Source organism: Oncorhynchus kisutch, linkage group LG19 (assembly GCF_002021735.2).
Source record: "Oncorhynchus kisutch isolate 150728-3 linkage group LG19, Okis_V2, whole genome shotgun sequence".
In the NCBI taxonomy this organism is placed as follows: Eukaryota; Metazoa; Chordata; class Actinopteri; order Salmoniformes; family Salmonidae; genus Oncorhynchus; species Oncorhynchus kisutch.
This window is the reverse complement of record NC_034192.2, coordinates 60,961,975-60,981,666: the sequence shown is the minus strand read 5'-3', so window position 1 is coordinate 60,981,666 and position 19,692 is coordinate 60,961,975. Positions and strand designations below refer to the sequence as shown.

The window sequence follows — 19,692 nt, the reverse complement described above, 5'->3', positions numbered from 1 at the left end:
ATTAATTAAGTAATCTTCTATTATACTATTATTATTATTATAGGCTATATTCTATTCTAAACTATTTATTTAACAAGCTCTTAACCATGTGAATGAGTCAACAGGAGGCTATATATGAAACTGCCTTAAACTTCAACAACAGTATTACCTGTCCTTGCATCATACAGTAGAGTTTCATTAAAATGAGAAGCCTACCCTAGACATATCATCGTCATTAGAAGGCGAGGCAATTCCATTGTCATTAACGATCCCATCAATTCCATGAAGTTGACATTTACAGTGATGGGGCTGGTTGTTAGGGGTTGGTTACAGCTGATCTCTCTACTGCCCGGTGTATGTAGGCTAGGACAAGTATGAGCCCGCCTGCCTGCGCTTGTAGATCAGATCTGTGGTTTTAGGGTTTTCGCATTGTATTGGTAGGAGGAGCTGCTTTCCTGCGATTGTCTGCCTCTCTCCCTCTCTCCCTCTCTCTCTCTCTCTCTCTCTCTCTCTCTCTCTCTCTCTCTCTCTCTCTCTCTGTCTCTCTCTGTCTGTCTCTCTCTCTCTCTCTCTCTCTCTCTCTCTCTCTCTGTCTCTCTCTGTCTCTCTCCCTCTCTCTCTCTCTCTCTCTCTCTCTCTCTGTCTCTCTCTCTTCTCTCTCTCTGTCTCTCTCTCTTCTCTCTCTCTCTGTCTCTCTCTCTCTCTCTCTCTCTCTCTCTCTCTGCCTCTCTCTCTCTCTGCCTCTCTCTCTCTCTGCCTCTCTCTCTCTCTCTCTCTGTCTCTCTTCTCTCTCTCTCTCTGTCTCTCTCTCTCTCTGTCTCTCTTCTCTCTCTCTCTGTCTCTCTCTGTCTCTCTCTCTCTCTCTCTCTCTCTCTGCCTCTCTCTCTCTCTCTCTGCCTCTCTCTCTCTCTGCCTCTCTCTCTCTCTGCCTCTCTCTCTCTCTGCCTCTCTCTCTCTCTGTCTCTCTGTCTCTCTCTCTCTGTCTCTCTCTCTGTCTCTCTCTCTCTCTCTCTCTCTCGTTTTTCTAAAGTTAAATATACAAGCCTGTGAGCTTTCACGGACGGTGAGTGAATGCGCAGTCAGGGAGGTTCGCAGTTGCTTGCGTCGAGAGCGAGCGGGAACAGAACTGAACGGAGCAACGCTGTTTGTGTCACATAACCGGGGCTCTTCCACTTCTGTTCGATCCAAGTGTTTCTTAACTTCGTTTTCGACTGTTTCAAGATGACAGAAGAAAATAATGTTCGGCATATAAAGCTGGTAAGTGCCTCTAACCCCTCCCATCGCGCTATCTCAGTGAGTGTTGGTCGGTTTTATGTTTATTCTGCAGTGCTTGGTGGGGAAACGGGAGTATGATAATTGAACTGGGAGAAGAAAGTAGTCTACGTGAGCTATTATTGGGAAATCACGGACATAACCTTCTCCTATTTGGGTTATTCTTTCGCTTTGTGAGAGAGAGAGGATCTGAATCGGTGGAAAGAGTTGAGAGTGAATCAGAATGAATAGGCTATGTCAGAGGTATGCTGGCTGTTACTAAAATAATCTTAACCGGAATACATTATAACTTTAAATAGACCCATCGGAATATAACTTTATCATATGGGGTTATATTCTATTGTTTAAAGATGTTCTAAAGTTCCGCTGGATCCAGTGTTTGTTTTTTTGACAAATCGAAGCATTGTGTTGATCGGTTGTTGTTCTGGCTGCGGTTGGTTTTGAGCCATAGACTGTGAACGAAACAAACAACAACCCTATTGCACGTGTATGCTATGTGGGGCAAATCATTTGTGCCATCACGCATAGACGGACTGTCATTTGATTTATGGATAACCGCTGTCATTCCAATGATCAATAGAATATGATGAGTCAATAGCTAGCTGTTGTCATCCCGTGCCTTTGGAATGTGTGGTTTGTCATGATGTGCCATTTAGTGGACAATAGCCCTGTTGTCTGACTCTGAAGCATAGGCTACTTTTAGCCCAAAGGCCAGCAGCTGGCAATATTGAGTAGTTTTCATATTACCGTCCAAACGCATGGTATGCAGCCGACAATAGGCTACATTCGTATCCCTCATGGACCAGGTCGTACTGAAATCCTTCTCCATTCAAACTGCGTAGGCATCGATTTCCTCCTTACCATTATTTAATATGCATACTTTCCTTATGAAACACAATTTTCCATCATGATGCTAGTGGCCAAATGTTGTGTATTGCCTTCAGCCAGTCTGTTTTTTTCACCCCTAACCTGTATTACATTAGTCGAAACCAATACTATTCTCAGGGCAGGTCAGCCTGTTTTGACTAGCAGAAGTTACTTTTCGTAGCAGGTTAGGATAATTTACGCAGCAGATTAGGATGATTAAAGTGTGAGGTTAGGCAAATCTTTTTTTTTTAAAGAAAATGATTAGGGTTTGCCAAAATTCTCCCCTACTCGACTTAAACAGGTCTGCCTTGAGAACAGTCCTGGTTTCCACTAATGCAATGCTGCTAAAATAAACATGCAGTAAAAGAGTGGTGGTGGAAAATGAGGAAAATATGCATATTTCCCTCAAATGTTCCCCCTTCTCATAATTAAATCAAGTTAAAGAGTCAATTGAAGCCTACACAAACCTGCATGGAGAATGATTTAGGTATGAACCAGTCCACGAGGGATACTATTGCCGGATGCATACAATTAGTTTGGACGGTAAAATGAAAACGACTCAATATCGCCATCTGCCTGCCTTTGGACTAGGCTACTGTACAGTTTGGCGACTTGTGTTTTGCTTTCCTGAAGATGTAAATCAAAGCGTAATATGTCTGATGTTCCTAAAATGTTATGTTAATTCACAACATTTTGATAAGCAATCGAGCTCAATAAGGTTTTGACTTTGAAAATCAAAACTCATCACAGTCAGCAGAGCAAGTCCTGTAATAAATCTGTGGCAAAGAAAATAGTCCGAGTTCCGCTGCTCAGTGCTCAAGTTCTCTCCATTGTACTCGCAGTGGCACCACGCTCATTTCCATTTGGATTTGACTTGTCCATCTAATTCTCTCACGTCAATTTATCATGCTTTATATGGGCTCGACATATTGTGTGTTGTTGTTGTTGTGTTGCGTGTACTGACTGGCCCCTTCCCAAAAGAGGTTTCTAACTTCAAGGGTCTTTTCCTGGTTAAATATAGTTTAAAAAAAATAATAATCTGGACAATGTTGGGAGGTTGAAATACCTTATGGGTATTTGAATAGAAGATCATATGAGCAGCTCTCATGATTTGATACATAGCTGGAGGATTGACATGATACTGTTGCATCTGCTACAGTATAATCTGTCAAAGCATACAGCCGATGCTTATAAAACATAATGTTTAATTCAATACAAATAATGAAATGTCCCATGGTCCCTTGTGGTTATAACCACTTCCCTGTTTTTGTTTTCTTTCTTCTTCAATAGGTCCTTCTACCCTTGCCTTTTATTTAACCAGGCAAGTCAGTTAAGAACAAATTCCTATTTACAATGACGGCCTAGGAACAGTGGGTTAACCTGCCTTGTTCAGGGGTAGAACGACAGATTTTTACCTTGTCAGCACAGGGATTTGATCTAGCAATCTTTCAGTTGCTGGCCCAATGCTCTAACCACTAGGCTACCTGCCACCCCATCCTGGCCTATTATCCTGGCCTTTTATCCTGGCCCATTTACTGCAGCCTGTTGCATCAGAGCAATGTTTAGATCAATTGCTGTTTTTCTACAACCGAGCAGGTCATACAGTATTTCTAGATTTAATGTATCATTATATCTCTTCCCTCAGTATTGTCTGAGAGAGAACAACTAACCAAATTCAGTAGCCTCACCAGCCAATCAGTGCATTTCTAATGAAGAAGCAGCGTACTGTACTGTGGAGTGGATTAGGTTAGAGTGCCCTGTCTCCAGCCCTACTGTGGACTGTACTGTGGAGTGGATTAGGTTAGAGTGCCCTGTCTCCAGCCCTACTGTGGACTGTACTGTGGAGTGGATTAGGTTAGAGTGCCCTGTCTCCAGCCCTACTGTGGACTGTACTGTGGAGTGGATTAGGTTAGAGTGCCCTGTCTCCAGCCCTACTGTGGACTGTACTGTGGAGTGGATTAGGTTAGAGTGCCCTGTCTCCAGCCCTACTGTGGACTGTACTGTGGACTGTACTGTGGAGTGGATTAGGTTAGAGTGCCCTGTCTCCAGCCCTACTGTGGACTGTACTGTGGAGTGGATTAGGTTAGGTTAGAGTGCCCTGTCTCCAGCCCTGATACAGTTGTGCAGGCTATTACTGTAGCTCCCCTTATCGCTCTCCTAACATCACATGACTTCCCTCTTTAGCTCAGTTTAACATCAGATAAATCAGACCTCTCATTCACATTTCAAACCCTAACAAAACAAGCGCAAACAAAAAGAAGTAGGCGTGACTAGCTTGTTATAAAACGTTTACCGTTTTTGAATTGACCGTACAGTAGATTCCTCCTGACTGTTTGTTTACATCCTAAGTGCTATCCTATTCCCTCTACTGTATAGAGCCCCATAGGCCCTGGTCGTAGGCCGTACACTATGCAGGGAATAGAGCCCCATAGGCCCTGGTCATAGGTCGTACACTATGCAGGGAATAGAGCCCCATAGGCCCTGGTCATAGGTCGTACACTATGCAGGGAATAGAGCCCCATAGGCCCTGGTCATAGGTCGTACACTATGCAGGGAATAGAGCCCCATAGGCCCTGTTCATAGGTCGTACACTATGCAGGGAATAGGGAGCCGTTAGGCCTGGCAGAATGTGTTTTGTCTGCTCTCTCTCTGTACCCAGTAGGGGGTTAAAGTAGGAGATGGACTGCTACTGTAACAGGCAGAAAACAGTGTGTGGTCTGTCCCTGTTTGGCTTCGATCTTGCCCTGTTATTGTTGTTGGGGCTGTTGTAAACACTTCAGGGGACAGTCAAGGGAGTTGGATAGATCAACCGTTACGTTAAAAGGGTTCTCTATTGTTGTATAACCGCTGTGTGTTGACCCTCGAGATACAGTGCACTATATAGGGAATGGGGTCGGCCATATCACAGGGGCTGTGATATGACAGCTGAAACAAGCTGGAAGTTCTGTAGATGTGGGTAGTGTTTTTATGACTGCATGGCAAATTGAATGAACTTGATAGAAGACTTGTTTATGGTTGGAGCCAAATGGATAAGGGATGGTACATATATATGTAAATATCAATCTACCCCACCCTCCCCCAACATACACTATGACATGGCCAGCTTACCTCTCACTCTGACATGGCTAACCTCTCACTCTGACATGGCTAACCTCTCACTCTAACATGGCTTACCTCTCACTCTGACATGGCTAACCTCTCACTCTAACATGGCTAACCTCTCACTACACATTGTGACATGGTTAACCTCTCACTCTGACATGGCTAACCTCTCACTCTGACATGGCTAACCTCTCACTCTGACATGGCTAACCTCTCACTCTGACATGGCTAACCTCTCACTACACACTCTGACATGGCTAACCTCTCACTACACACTCTGACATGGCTAACCTCTCACTCTGACATGGCTAACCTCTCACTACACACTCTGACATGGCTAACCTCTCACTACACATTGTGACATGGTTAACCTCTCACTCTGACATGGCTAACCTCTCACTCTGACATGGCTAACCTCTCACTATGACATGGCTAACCTCTCACTACACACTATGATGTGTTAGTCACAGCAGAATGGGACTCTGGCCTCATCCCACCTATAGAGACTGTAGAGGTGTTAGTCACAGCAGAATGGGACTCTGGCCCCATCCCACCTATAGAGACTGTAGAGGTGTTAGTCACAGCAGAATGGAACTCTGGCCCCATCCCACCTATAGAGACTGTAGAGGTGTTAGTCACAGCAGAATGGGACTCTGGCCCCATCCCACCTATAGAGACTGTAGAGGTGTTAGTCACAGCAGAATGGGACTCTGGCCCCATCCCACCTATAGAGACTGTAGAGGTGTTAGTCACAGCAGAATGGGACTCTGGCCTCATCCCACCTATAGAGACTGTAGAGGTGTTAGTCACAGCAGAATGGGACTCTGGCCCCATCCCACCTATAGAGACTGTAGAGGTGTTAGTCACAGCAGAATGGGACTCTGGCCCCATCCCACCTATAGAGACTGTAGAGGTGTTAGTCACAGCAGAATGGGACTCTGGCCCCATCCCACCTATAGAGACTGTAGAGGTGTTAGTCACAGCAGAATGGGACTCTGGCCTCATCCCACCTATAGAGACTGTAGAGGTGTTAGTCACAGCAGAATGGGACTCTGGCCCCATCCCACCTATAGAGACTGTAGAGGTGTTAGTCACAGCAGAATGGAACTCTGGCCCCATCCCACCTATAGAGACTGTAGAGGTGTTAGTCACAGCAGAATGGGACTCTGGCCCCATCCCACCTATAGAGACTGTAGAGGTGTTAGTCACAGCAGAATGGGACTCTGGCCCCATCCCACCTATAGAGACTGTAGAGGTGTTAGTCACAGCAGAATGGGACTCTGGCCTCATCCCACCTATAGAGACTGTAGAGGTGTTAGTCACAGCAGAATGGGACTCTGGCCTCATCCCACCTATAGAGACTGTAGAGGTGTTAGTCACAGCAGAATGGGACTCTGGCCCCATCCCACCTATAGAGACTGTAGAGGTGTTAGTCACAGCAGAATGGGACTCTGGCCCCATCCCACCTATAGAGACTGTAGAGGTGTTAGTCACAGCAGAATGGGACTCTGGCCCCATCCCACCTATAGAGACTGTAGAGGTGTTAGTCACAGCAGAATGGGACTCTGGCCTCATCCCACCTATAGAGACTGTAGAGGTGTTAGTCACAGCAGAATGGGACTCTGGCCTCATCCCACCTATTACTGCTTCTGCTGTTGAGTTCTAAACTCTAGCAATTCCAACATTTCTAGTAATTCTTCAGTTTAACAGTTCAGATAAATAATTTATGCGTTGTGTATAATGAAAACAGCATGTTCAGAACTGGGTGGTATACTGTGTTAAATGAAGCATGTAAAACTCCTCTGTATAGGACAAATGTTACGTCTGGGACGAGCAATTCTATTTAAATGCACTGTTGGTCTCAATATCAATGCTGTTATTCACTGTTATATGGTAGAGAGAGCAGTGCTTAATTTGAGCATGATCCTGCTGGGAATAGCGTACGTCAGCTCTCCATTTTGGACTGTTTCGTTCCGTATCCTATCTGTCGGGATCCGGTACTTTTTTTATATGTCAAAAAAATTGTAAATAACAAAGCAATCAAAGTTCGTTTGAGTTTATTCTTTGTTAATTATCATGAAATAAAAACATACTTGGTAAAAAGTTGATTTTTAGTCCCGGCGTAATATTCTAAGAGTTGATTCGGGTCGGGCCTTATGGTTTAGCACAACATTGTAACCTGTGTTTTAGACCAATGCAAGCGTGCCTGTATCTCTCACAGAACTAGAATGGGATGCTCTCTGCCTCTCTCTGCCTCTCTCTGCCTCTCTCTGCCTCTCTCTGCCTCTCTCTGCCTCTCTCTGCCTCTCTCTGCCTCTCGCTGCCTCTCTCTGCCTCTCTCTGCCTCTCTCTGCCTCTCTCTGCCTCTCGCTGCCTCTCTCTGCCTCTCTCTGCTCTGATAGACATGAGCCTGCAACTCTCATCTCTCCAGCGTTGCATTTCATCATTTATTTCCTTATAGGATCAAAAGGTCTCTGGAGGAGCCTGCAGCACCATGGGATAAATTGAAATTAGAATTACTGCTGACTATTCAGAAATCAATTTTAAATCATTCAGAATAGCCTACAACACCATTAGACAGCCTGTAATTTAGCCACAGAGAATCAATAGCTTCTTTAAAAAAATAAAAATAGCCTCCAGTCAGGAACGTACGGCAAAATAGAATCGCAGGAAAACACAGGTTGGAAAGAAAATGGCTGCTGCTGAAAAGAGAAGACTCCTCTTTCTGCTGTAGGCTACAGCAACATTAGATCAACTACCAAATATTGTTTTACAAAGTAAAACAAGACAAAGATAGGCTTTTGGCACGGACGCATCGGCCATAAACAACGAGGGAGCCGGGCATCATTGGCGGTGAGTCTGGTAAAACTGGAAAGCATTTTTAGGACTATAATTTCCTCCTCATATTGTAGCCTACAGTGTCTCTCCACACACCTAGGACTAGGCCATTGATATATTCAAGACGAGGTCGTTTTTATTGATCTCGGTGTGAAAGTAGCCTGTCATTCCAGTCATTTGCGCAGTATTATAGATTCTGCCAAAGTTTCCCTGTCATGTAAAATGAAGGAAAAATGCATGAAATGTGTTTTATAAAAGGCTAAATATGCTACTAAAGATACTAAAAATGTTCCCCATGTGTGCAACTTCTGTAAGTGCCTCTACTCTGGGGCGGCAGGTAGCTTAGTGGTTAGAGTGTTGGGCCAGTAATTGAAAGGTTGCTTGGATCGAATCCCTAAGCTGACAAGGTAAAAATCTGTCATTCTGCCCCTGAACAGGCAGTTAACCTGCTGTTCCTAGGCCGTCATTGTAAATAAGAATGTGTTCTTAACCGACTTGCCTTGTTAAATTAATTAACAATTTGTTTTTTAACTCTACTGCCCTATGCCACTACACAAATGTGATGATATGATTTATTATAAAGGTGATAAAATTAAATGTGTGTTCCAGTACCTCAGAGCCCCCCAGGTCACCCCCCATGCTCACTTTTTGTTCTTGCACCTTCCGATTTACACCTGAAGCACTGAATGAGATTAAAGCCCCCCCCCCCCCCCCCCCCCCCCATTCCAGCTGTTAAATGAGTTTGTTGATTGTCCTCTGTACAGTTTCTATCATGTCTGGACAATATTTTTGTCCATTTAGGGGACCTCTTTTGTCCCAAGAGCACACCCAGTGGCAAACGTTCCATATGGTCTATTTTAAATGAAGAGACTAATGTGTTGTTGACAGTCTCGCCTCTACAGTTCCTCTACAATACTCTCCTCATCTCCCCCTCCCTCCCTCGTGTTGTCTCTTGCTGTAACAACGGAGTAGACGTGTTATTGAGTCAGTCGCGCTGTCGAGACAAGGCCTTTAGGTGAACGGTAGCAGCAGCTACCGTTGTGGTTGCAAACGGTTCTCTACATGCTGGTACACTGACAGGTAGGTTTGTAGTAGCCTACATACGCCGTGTTTGAAGACTCTCTGAGCTTGGCCATGTGTATTGTAAATTAACTTTGTAAATGAACTTTGCAAACAATATGCATTCAAGTGTGACACTTGTAGAGGAGCACAGATCATGAATGGGTGATGTGACTGAACTCTGTGGCTCTGCCAATCGGCTTGGAGCACGTTGCCAAGGGGAGTGACATAATGTGCCTTCAGGATGCTTTCACACTCTCTCCTTCCCCAAGCTGCTCTCTCTCCCTCTCCAAGCTGCTCTCTCTCCTTCCCTAAGCTGCTCTCTCTCCATCTCCAAGCTGCTCTCTCTCCCTCTCCAAGCTGCTCTCTCTCCCTCTCCAAGCTGCTCTCTCTCCTTCCCTAAGCTGCTCTCTCTCCATCTCCAAGCTGCTCTCTCTCCCTCTCCAAGCTGCTCTCTCTCCTTCCCTAAGCTGCTCTCTCCCCCTCCCTAAGCTGCTCTCTCTCCTTCTCCAAGCTGCTCGCTCCCCCTCTCCAAGCTGCTCTCTCTCCCTCTCCAAGCTGCTCTCTCCCCCTCTCCAAGCTGCTCTCTCCCTCCCTCCAAGCTGCTCTCTCTCCCTCTCCAAGCTGCTCTCTCTCCCTCTCCAAGCTGCTCGCTCCCCCCTCTCCAAGCTGCTCTCTCTCCCTCTCCAAGCTGCGCTCTCCCCCTCTCCAAGCTGCTCTCTCTCCCTCTCCAAGCTGCTCTCTCCCCTTCTCCAAGCTGCTCTCTCTCCCTCTCCAAGCTGCTCTCTCTCCTTCTCCAAGCTGCTCTCTCTCCCTCTCCAAGCTGCTCTCTCTCCTTCCCCAAGCTGCTCTCTCTCCCTCCCCAAGCTGCTCTCTCTCCTTCCCCAAGCTGCTCTCTCTCCCTCCCCAAGCTGCTCTCTCTCCCTCCCCAAGCTGCTCTCTCCCTCTCCAAGCTGCTCTCTCTCCCTCCCTAAGCTGCTCTCTCTCCCTCTCCAAGCTGCTCTCTCTCCCTCTCCAAGCTGCTCTCTCCCTCTCCAAGCTGCTCTCTCCCCTTCTCCAAGCTGCTCTCTCTCCCTCTCCAAGCTGCTCTCTCCCCTTCTCCAAGCTGCTCTCTCTCCCTCTCCAAGCTGCTCTCTCTCCTTCCCCAAGCTGCTCTCTCTCCCTCCCCAAGCTGCTCTCTCTCCTTCCCCAAGCTGCTCTCTCTCCCTCCCCAAGCTGCTCTCTCTCCCTCCCCAAGCTGCTCTCTCTCCCTCCCCAAGCTGCTCTCTCCCTCTCCAAGCTGCTCTCTCTCCCTCTCCAAGCTGCTCTCTCCCTCTCCAAGCTGCTCTCTCTCCCTCTCCAAGCTGCTCTCTCTCCCTCTCCAAGCTGCTCTCTCTCCCTCTCCAAGCTGCTCTCTCTCCTTCCCCAAGCTGCTCTCTCTCCCTCTCCAAGCTGCTCTCTCCCCCTCTCCAAGCTGCTCTCTCTCCCACTCCAAGCTGCTCTCTCTCCCTCTCTCTTGGTTGTATCCCAAATGGCTCCCTATTCCCTATGTAGTGCCATATAAGGAATAGTGTGCAATTTGGGACGCATATTCCCTCTCCGAGCTTCTCTCTCCCAACCTGGGCCATGCCTTGTCCAGGTTCAGGCAGTAGAGTGGCAAACCCTGTTCACACAAGTCACTAAGTGTGTCATCTAGCTGGTAAAGAAGCTTTTAATGTGATTTTATGGCTTCTGTTGATTTCCATTTAAAGACTTTGAGTGAGGGAGACGAGTCCTCTGAAACATTCAGGCCAGCATTATGATACTAGCTAGCTAGTGGGGTTGAGGCTAGGAACTAGGCCAGTTCCCATGCTCAGGCTTATAGGCCGTATCCCCCACATCTCAGGGACTGTCAGCCCATCCAGCTGGTCTGGAGAGAAGCCTGTTCACAGAGTCACACCAGTGTTCTGGAACGGATCAATCCTAAAACAACCCCAATCAGGACAGAAATATACAGTTTCTCCCTCAGTCCCAGTATGTGTCAATGAGATGAATGGCATGATGTGATTCATATGTAACATGGACAACAGATTGTAAACAGTCTATTGTAACCCAGCATATACACTCTTAGGAAAAAAAGTTCCATAGGATTTTTTGGGGCTGTCGCCATAGGAGAACCCTTTTTTGTAGATCCGCTGTGGAAAGGTTTCTACATGGAATTCAAAAGTGTTCTACCTGGAACCAAAATCTTCAATTGGTTCTCCTATGGGGACAGCCGAATAACCCTCTCTCTCTCTGTCTCTGTCTCTCTCTCTGTCTCTGTCTCTCTCTCTGTCTCTGTCTCTCTCTCTGTCTCTCTCTCTCTCTCTGTCTCTCTCTCTGTCTCTCTCTGTCTCTCTCTCTCTCTCTCTCTCTCTCTCTCTCTCTCTCTCTGTCTCTCTCTCTCTCTCTCTCTCTGTCTCTGTCTCTCTCTTAAGAGTACAAAAAGGTCAGGTTTAGTTTTTGCCCTCATCAGACCTTTACAATGGGTTGCGGGCCAGTCACACTCCCTTTAGTCACACCCAACTGGTCGGCCACAGATGGATCACCAGGTTGTTCTGGAGGTTGAGGATGCAGGATCAGGGTAGGAGGAGAGGCCAGGAGTTTCCAGCAGCAGCAGCTGAGGCAGGCTGAAGTGGTTCACCCCCCCCCCCCCCCCCCCCCTCGCTGTGGGGCAGTTAACAGCCAGCTGCTGTGTATTTTTCCAGCAGGATCCACACTACAACATGTGTTTCCCATGATCTCACTTGGCAACAGGGGCTGGGGAGGCCGTCATACCGCCTCAGCCTGCCCCAGAGGCCTGCCCCCTGGGTACAGTATACTGCTGGGCTGGAGGGATGGAGGGAGGGAGGGAAGGAAGGAAGGAGGGAGGGAGGGAGGTATGGAAAGAGAGGGGGAGAGGGACAGAGGGAGAGAGGGGGAGAGAGAGAACACAACTTGTGGCTCAGAGACAGAAACATATCAAAGGTAACTACATGGAATGCACAACAGAGGCTTGTTGTGTGCTCTGTCCTGCACTGCATACACTCACTCTTGTAAAACAGATTACACACACACACACACACACACACACACACAAACTGAGACTATGGGCTCAGAGGCTCTTGATACACAGTTATAAACAGAACACAGATGTGTATGAAATTCTCAGCTGCCAACAGCTAAACTCAGTGTGTGTGTGTGTGTGTGTTAGTGTGTGGCAAAGCTCAGTTCCAGGGTGAGTGAGTGAGAGCGGGTAGGAGGCTGGAAGGATGGAGCAATGCAGGGAGGAAGAGAGGGATGGAAGAAGGAGAGAGGGTAGAGCTCACTCCATGACTCAGAAATAGACAGATCTCTCTCTTTCACCCATATCATCCTCATGGAGGTTTCAGCCTACGGGGTAACACCTAGTGCCTTAAAGGAGTTCTTCTCACCAGCTGTCAGGTAGAAGATAGTAGAACCGGGTGGGTTCTGGGTGATTTATAATGGAGAGCCTCAGGCTGCTATGGATTCATATTAGCCTGTTTTTAGTTTCACTCCATAACATCTAAATTATTATATATATTTTTAAATGTTTTATTACCTTTATTTAACTCAGTAAGTCAGTTAAGAACAAATTCTTATTTTCAATGAGGGCCTAGGAACAGTGGGTTAACTGCCTGTTCAGGGGCAGAACGACAGATTTGTACCTTATCAGCTCGGGGATTCGAACTTGCAACCTTCCGGTTACTAGTCCAACGCTCTAACCACTAGGCTACCCTGCCGCCCCATGATGAATGGGTAGGCAGCACAACGTACGTGTGTTATACACACAAGTATTGGAAAATATCACCTTTGTTATCAAGAGTGACTTTTTGTTTGTAACATTTATAAATGTTGTTTTGTTTGGGTTGTCACACATTGCTTACTCTTATGCCCAGTTAAAATCATCTCAATTGACCGTGATAGTTGTTTTCATGCCGTTCACACTTCAGTTAGCTACAGTAGCTATCTCAGTGAGCCTCCAGATAACAGTGTACTTTGATTCAGTGTTTTCAACATATTCTCAAAGCAGAAGTGTTCTGTACTCATAAAGAAAGGAATAGTTCACCTTTAAGCAGTGGTGTAAGTATATTTTAGTACTAAAGTCGTTTTTTGGGGGAGTATCTGTACTGTACTTCACTATTTATATTTTGGACAACTTTTACTTTTACTCGACTACATACCTAAAGGAAATAATGTACTTTTTTTTTACTCCATACATTTTCCCTGACACCCAAAAGTACTCATTACATTTTGAATGCTTAGAAGGACAGAATTCTGGGCCAATTCACATACTAATCAAGAGAAAATCCCTGGTCATCCCTACTGCATCTGATCTGGAAGACTCAGTAAACAGAGAACATCCCTGGTCATCCCTACTGCATCTGATCTGGAGGACTCAGTAAACAGAGAACATCCCTGGTCATCCCTACTGCATCTGATCTGGAGGACTCAGTAAACAGAGAACATCCCTGGTCATCCCTACTGCATCTGATCTGGAGGACTCAGTAAACAGAGAACATCCCTGGTCATCCCTACTGCATCTGATCTGGAGGACTCAGTAAACAGAGAACATCCCTGGTCATCCCTACTGCATCTGATCTGGAGGAGTCAGTAAACAGAGAACATCCCTGGTCATCCCTACTGCATCTGATCTGGAGGAGTCAGTAAACAGAGAACATCCCTGGTCATCCCTACTGCATCTGATCTGGAGGAGTCAGTAAACAGAGAACATCCCTGGTCATCCCTACTGCATCTGATCTGGAGGAGTCAGTAAACAGAGAACATCCCTGGTCATCCCTACTGCATCTGATCTGGAGGAGTCAGTAAACAGAGAACATCCCTGGTCATCCCTACTGCATCTGATCTGGAGGAGTCAGTAAACAGAGAACATCCCTGGTCATCCCTACTGCATCTGATCTGGAGGAGTCAGTAAACAGAGAACATCCCTGGTCATCCCTACTGCATCTGATCTGGAGGAGTCAGTAAACAGAGAACATCCCTGGTCATCCCTACTGCATCTGATCTGGAGGAGTCAGTAAACAGAGAACATCCCTGGTCATCCCTACTGCATCTGATCTGGAGGACTCAGTAAACAGAGAACATCCCTGGTCATCCCTACTGCATCTGATCTGGAAGACTCAGTAAACAGAGAACATCCCTGGTCATCCCTACTGCATCTGATCTGGAGGACTCACTAAACAGAGAACATCCCTGGTCACCCCTACTGCATCTGATCTGGAAGACTCAGTAAACAGAGAACATCCCTGGTCATCCCTACTGCATCTGATCTGGAAGACTCAGTAAACAGAGAACATCCCTGGTCATCCCTACTGCATCTGATCTGGAGGACTCAGTAAACAGAGAACATCCCTGGTCATCCCTACTGCATCTGATCTGGAGGACTCAGTAAACAGAGAACATCCCTGGTCATCCCTACTGCATCTGATCTGGAGGACTCAGTAAACAGAGAACATCCCTGGTCATCCCTACTGCATCTGATCTGGAGGACTCAGTAAACAGAGAACATCCCTGGTCATCCCTACTGCATCTGATCTGGAGGACTCAGTAAACAGAGAACATCCCTGGTCATCCCTACTGCATCTGATCTGGAAGACTCAGTAAACAGAGAACATCCCTGGTCATCCCTACTGCATCTGATCTGGAGGACTCAGTAAACAGAGAACATCCCTGGTCATCCCTACTGCATCTGATCTGGAGGACTCAGTAAACAGAGAACATCCCTGGTCATCCCTACTGCATCTGATCTGGAGGACTCAGTAAACAGAGAACATCCCTGGTCATCCCTACTGCATCTGATCTGGAGGACTCAGTAAACAGAGAACATCCCTGGTCATCCCTACTGCATCTGATCTGGAGGACTCAGTAAACAGAGAACATCCCTGGTCATCCCTACTGCATCTGATCTGGAGGACTCAGTAAACAGAGAACATCCCTGGTCATCCCTACTGCATCTGATCTGGAGGACTCAGTAAACAGAGAACATCCCTGGTCATCCCTACTGCATCTGATCTGGAGGACTCAGTAAACAGAGAACATCCCTGGTCATCCCTACTGCATCTGATCTGGAGGACTCAGTAAACAGAGAACATCCCTGGTCATCCCTACTGCATCTGATCTGGAGGACTCAGTAAACAAAGAATCCTTAATTTGTAAATGATGTGTTGGAGTCTGCCCCTGGATGTCCATACATATTTAGTTTTAAATAATAATAGTAACCGTGCTGTCTTGTTTGCTTAATTGTCACGCCTTGGTCTTAGTATTTAGTGTTTTCTTTAATTATTTGTTCAGGCCAGGGTGTGACATGGGTTATTGTGTTGTCGTATTGGGGGTTTTTGTAGGCATTGGGATTGTGGCTGATTAGGGGTGTGTCGAGTGTAGGCTTGGCTGCCTGAGGCGGTTCTCGATCAGAGTCAGGTGATTCTTGTTGTCTCTGATGGGGAACCGTATTTAGGTAGCCTGAGTGTCACTTTGTATTTCGTGGGTGATTGTTCCTGTCTCTGTGTAGTTTCACCAGATAGGCTGTATTAGGTTGGTGGGTGATTGTTCCTGTCTCTGTGTAGTTTCACCAGATAGGCTGTATTAGGTTTCACGTTCCGTTTGTTGTTTTTGTATTTATTAGTTATTTTCATGTATAGCACTTTTCTTCATTAAAGACATGATTTACCACCACGCTGCATTTCGGTCCGACTCTCTTTCAACAAACGAAGAACGCCGTTACATTAATATAAGGAATTTGAAATGATTTAAACTTGTACTTTTGATACTTAAGTATATTTTAGCAATTACATTTACTTTTGAATACTTAAGTATATTTAAAACCAAATACTTTTAGACTTTTACACAAGTCGTTTTTTACTGGGTGACTTTCACTTTTTCCTATTAACGTAATATTACCTCTACTCAAATATGAAAATTGGTTACTTTTTCCACCACTGTCTTTAAGGTGGTCTAAGGTATTCCCTTAGGTGGTCTAAGGTATTCCCTGAGGTGGTCTAAGGTATTCCCTGAGGTGGTCTAAGGTATTCCCTGAGGTGGTCTAACGTATTCCCTGAGGTGGTCTAAGGTATTCCGTATTCCCTTAGGTGGTCTAAGGTCTGTTGTCATTGTGAGAGAGTAGAGTCAGGTCTGTTGTCATTGTGAGAGAGTAGAGTCAGGTCTGTTGTCATTGTGAGTACAGTCAGGTCTGTTGTCATTGTGAGAGAGTAGAGTCAGGTCTGTTGTCATTGTGAGTACAGTCAGGTCTGTTGTCATTGTGAGAGAGTAGAGTCAGGTCTGTTGTCATTGTGAGTGAGTAGAGTCAGGTCTGTTGTCATTGTGAGTGAGTAGAGTCAGGTATGTTGTCATTGTGAGTGAGTAGAGTCAGGTATGTTGTCATTGTGAGTGAGTAGAGTCAGGTATGTTGTCATTGTGAGAGAGTAGAGTCAGGTCTGTTGTCATTGTGAGAGAGTAGAGTCAGGTCTGTTGTAGTCAGGTCTGTTGTCATTGTGAGTAGAGTCAGGTCTGTTGTAGTCAGGTCTGTTGTCATTGTGAGTACAGTCAGGTCTGTTGTCATTGTGAGTAGAGTCAGGTCTGTTGTCATTGTGAGTAGAGTCAGGTCTGTTGTCATTGTGAGTAGAGTCAGGTCTGTTGTAGTCAGGTCTGTTGTCATTGTGAGTAGAGTCAGGTCTGTTGTAGTCAGGTCTGTTGTCATTGTGAGTACAGTCAGGTCTGTTGTCATTGTGAGTAGAGTCAGGTCTGTTGTCATTGTGAGTAGAGTCAGGTCTGTTGTAGTCAGGTCTGTTGTCATTGTGAGTGAGTAGAGTCAGGTATGTTGTCATTGTGAGTGAGTAGAGTCAGGTATGTTGTCATTGTGAGTGAGTAGAGTCAGGTATGTTGTCATTGTGAGAGAGTAGAGTCAGGTCTGTTGTCATTGTGAGAGAGTAGAGTCAGGTCTGTTGTAGTCAGGTCTGTTGTCATTGTGAGTAGAGTCAGGTCTGTTGTAGTCAGGTCTGTTGTCATTGTGAGTACAGTCAGGTCTGTTGTCATTGTGAGTAGAGTCAGGTCTGTTGTCATTGTGAGTAGAGTCAGGTCTGTTGTCATTGTGAGTAGAGTCAGGTCTGTTGTAGTCAGGTCTGTTGTCATTGTGAGTAGAGTCAGGTCTGTTGTAGTCAGGTCTGTTGTCATTGTGAGTACAGTCAGGTCTGTTGTCATTGTGAGTAGAGTCAGGTCTGTTGTCATTGTGAGTAGAGTCAGGTCTGTTGTCATTGTGAGTAGAGTCAGGTCCAGTCATAGATGTACTTGGCAGGGTTTGACAGTTCACCGATGGAAAGACCTGTGTTGTCTTTGTTAATGCAGACAGAGAAGAGCTCCAACTTCTTAATCATAGCCTCAATTTTGTCCCGCACATTGAATATAGTTGCGGAGAGTCCCTGTAATACTAGATTCAGATCATTCAGGCGAGAAAAAACATCACCCAGACAGGCCAGTCGTGTGAGAAACTCGTCATCATGAAGCAGGTCAGACAAGTGAAAATTATGGTCAGTAAAGAAAACTTTAAGCTCGTCTCTCAATTCAAAAAAGTGTCAATACTTTGCCCCTTGATAACCAGCGCACCTCTGTATGTTGTAAAAGCTTTAGATGGTCGCTGCCCATATCATTGCATAATGCAGAACATACACAAGAGTTCAGGGGCCTTGCTTTAACCATTTTCACTGTAGTGTCCAAAACATATTTCAAGCTGTCAGGCATTCCCTTGGCAGCAAGAGCCTCTCGGTGGATGCTGCAGTGTACCCAAGAGCCTCTCGGTGGATGCTGCAGTGACCCAAGTGGCGTCGGGAGCAACTGCTTGCACGCGCGTTACCGCTCCACTGTGTCTCCCTGTCATGGCTTTTGCTCCATCAGTACAGACACCAACACATCTTGACCAAAGTCCATTTGATGTCACAAAGCTGTCCAGTACTTTAAAAATATCCTCTCCTGTTGTCCTGGTTACCAGCGGTTTGCAGAAGAGGATGTCTTCCTTAATTGACCCCCCATAAACGTAACAGACATATACCAGGAGCTGTGCCAGGCCCGCCACCACGTCTGTTGACTCATCCAGCTGTAACACATAGAATTCACTGGCTTGTATGCGAAGCAGTAATTTTTTCAAAACATCTCCTGCCATGTCACTGATGTGTCGTGAAACAGTGCCGTTAGATGAAGCCATTGTCTGTATAGTTTTTTGGGCCTTTTCCCCCAGCATTGTCCCAGTCATATCTGTGGCAGCAGGAATAATTAAGTCCTCCACAATAGTATGGGGCTTGCCTGTCCTAGCCAGTCCTCCACAATAGTATGGGGCTTGCCTGTCCTAGCCAGTCCTCCACAATAGTATGGGGCTTGTCTGTCCTAGCCAGTCCTCCACAATAGTATGGGGCTTGTCTGTCCTAGCCAGTCCTCCACAATAGTATGGGGCTTGCCTGTCCTAGCCAGTCCTCCGCAATAGTATGGGGCTTGCCTGTCCTAGCCAGTCCTCCACAATAGTATGGGGCTTGCCTGTCCTAGCCAGTCCTCCACAATAGTATGGGGATTGCCTGTCCTAGCCAGTCCTCCACAATAGTATGGGGCTTGCCTGTCCTATCCAGTCCTCCACAATAGTATGGGGCTTGCCTGTCCTAGCCAGTCCTCCACAATAGTATGGGGCTTGCCTGTCCTAGCCAGTCCTCCACAATAGTATGGGGCTTGCCTGTCCTAGCCAGTCCTCCACAATAGTATGGGGCTTGCCTGTCCTAGCTAGTCCTCCACAATAGTATGGGGCTTGCCTGTCCTAGCCAGTCCTCCACAAAAGTATGGGGCTTGCCTGTCCTAGCCAGTCCTCCACAATAGCATGGGGCTTGCCTGTCCTAGCCACTCAGTAGCTCACCATATAAGATGCTTCTAGCCACTCAGTAGCTCACCATATAAGATGCTTCTAGCCACTCAGTAGCTCACCATATAAGATGCTTCTAGCCACTCAGTAGCTCACCATATAAGATGCTTCTAGCCACTCAGTAGCTCACCATATAAGGTGCTTCTAGCCACTCAGTAGCTCACCATATAAGATGCTTCTAGCCACTCAGTAGCTCACCATATAAGATGCTTCTAGCCACTCAGTAGCTCACCATATAAGACGCTTCTAGCCACTCAGTAGCGCACCATATAAGACGCTTCTAGCCACTCGGTAGCTCACCATATAAGACGCTTCTAGCCACTCAGTAGCTCACCATATAAGACGCTTCTAGCCACTCAGTAGCTCACCATATAAGACGCTTCTAGCCACTCAGTAGCTCACCATATAAGACGCTTCTAGCCACTCGGTAGCGCACCATATAAGTGCTTCTAGCCACTCAGTAGCTCACCACATAAGATGCTTCTAGCCACTCGGTAGCGCACCATATAAGTGCTTCTAGCCACTCAGTAGCTCACCATATAAGATGCTTCTAGCCACTCAGTAGCTCACCATATAAGATGCTTCTAGCCACTCAGTAGCTCACCATATAAGATGCTTCTAGCCACTCAGTAGCTCACCATATAAGTGCTTCTAGCCACTCAGTAGCT

At 46.3% G+C, this 19,692-nt stretch overlaps 1 protein-coding gene across 1 annotated transcript in view; it reads left to right on the top strand.

Moving 5' to 3' along the window:
• The first annotated feature begins 948 nt into the window (after positions 1-948).
• The window catches only part of LOC109886016 (probable E3 ubiquitin-protein ligase MID2), a 204,902-nt gene continuing 186,158 nt past the window's right edge, over positions 949-19,692 (top strand). Inside the window, 1 exon segment of the mRNA XM_031797035.1 lies at positions 949-1,236. The gene's annotated coding sequence lies outside the window, so the exon portion shown is untranslated.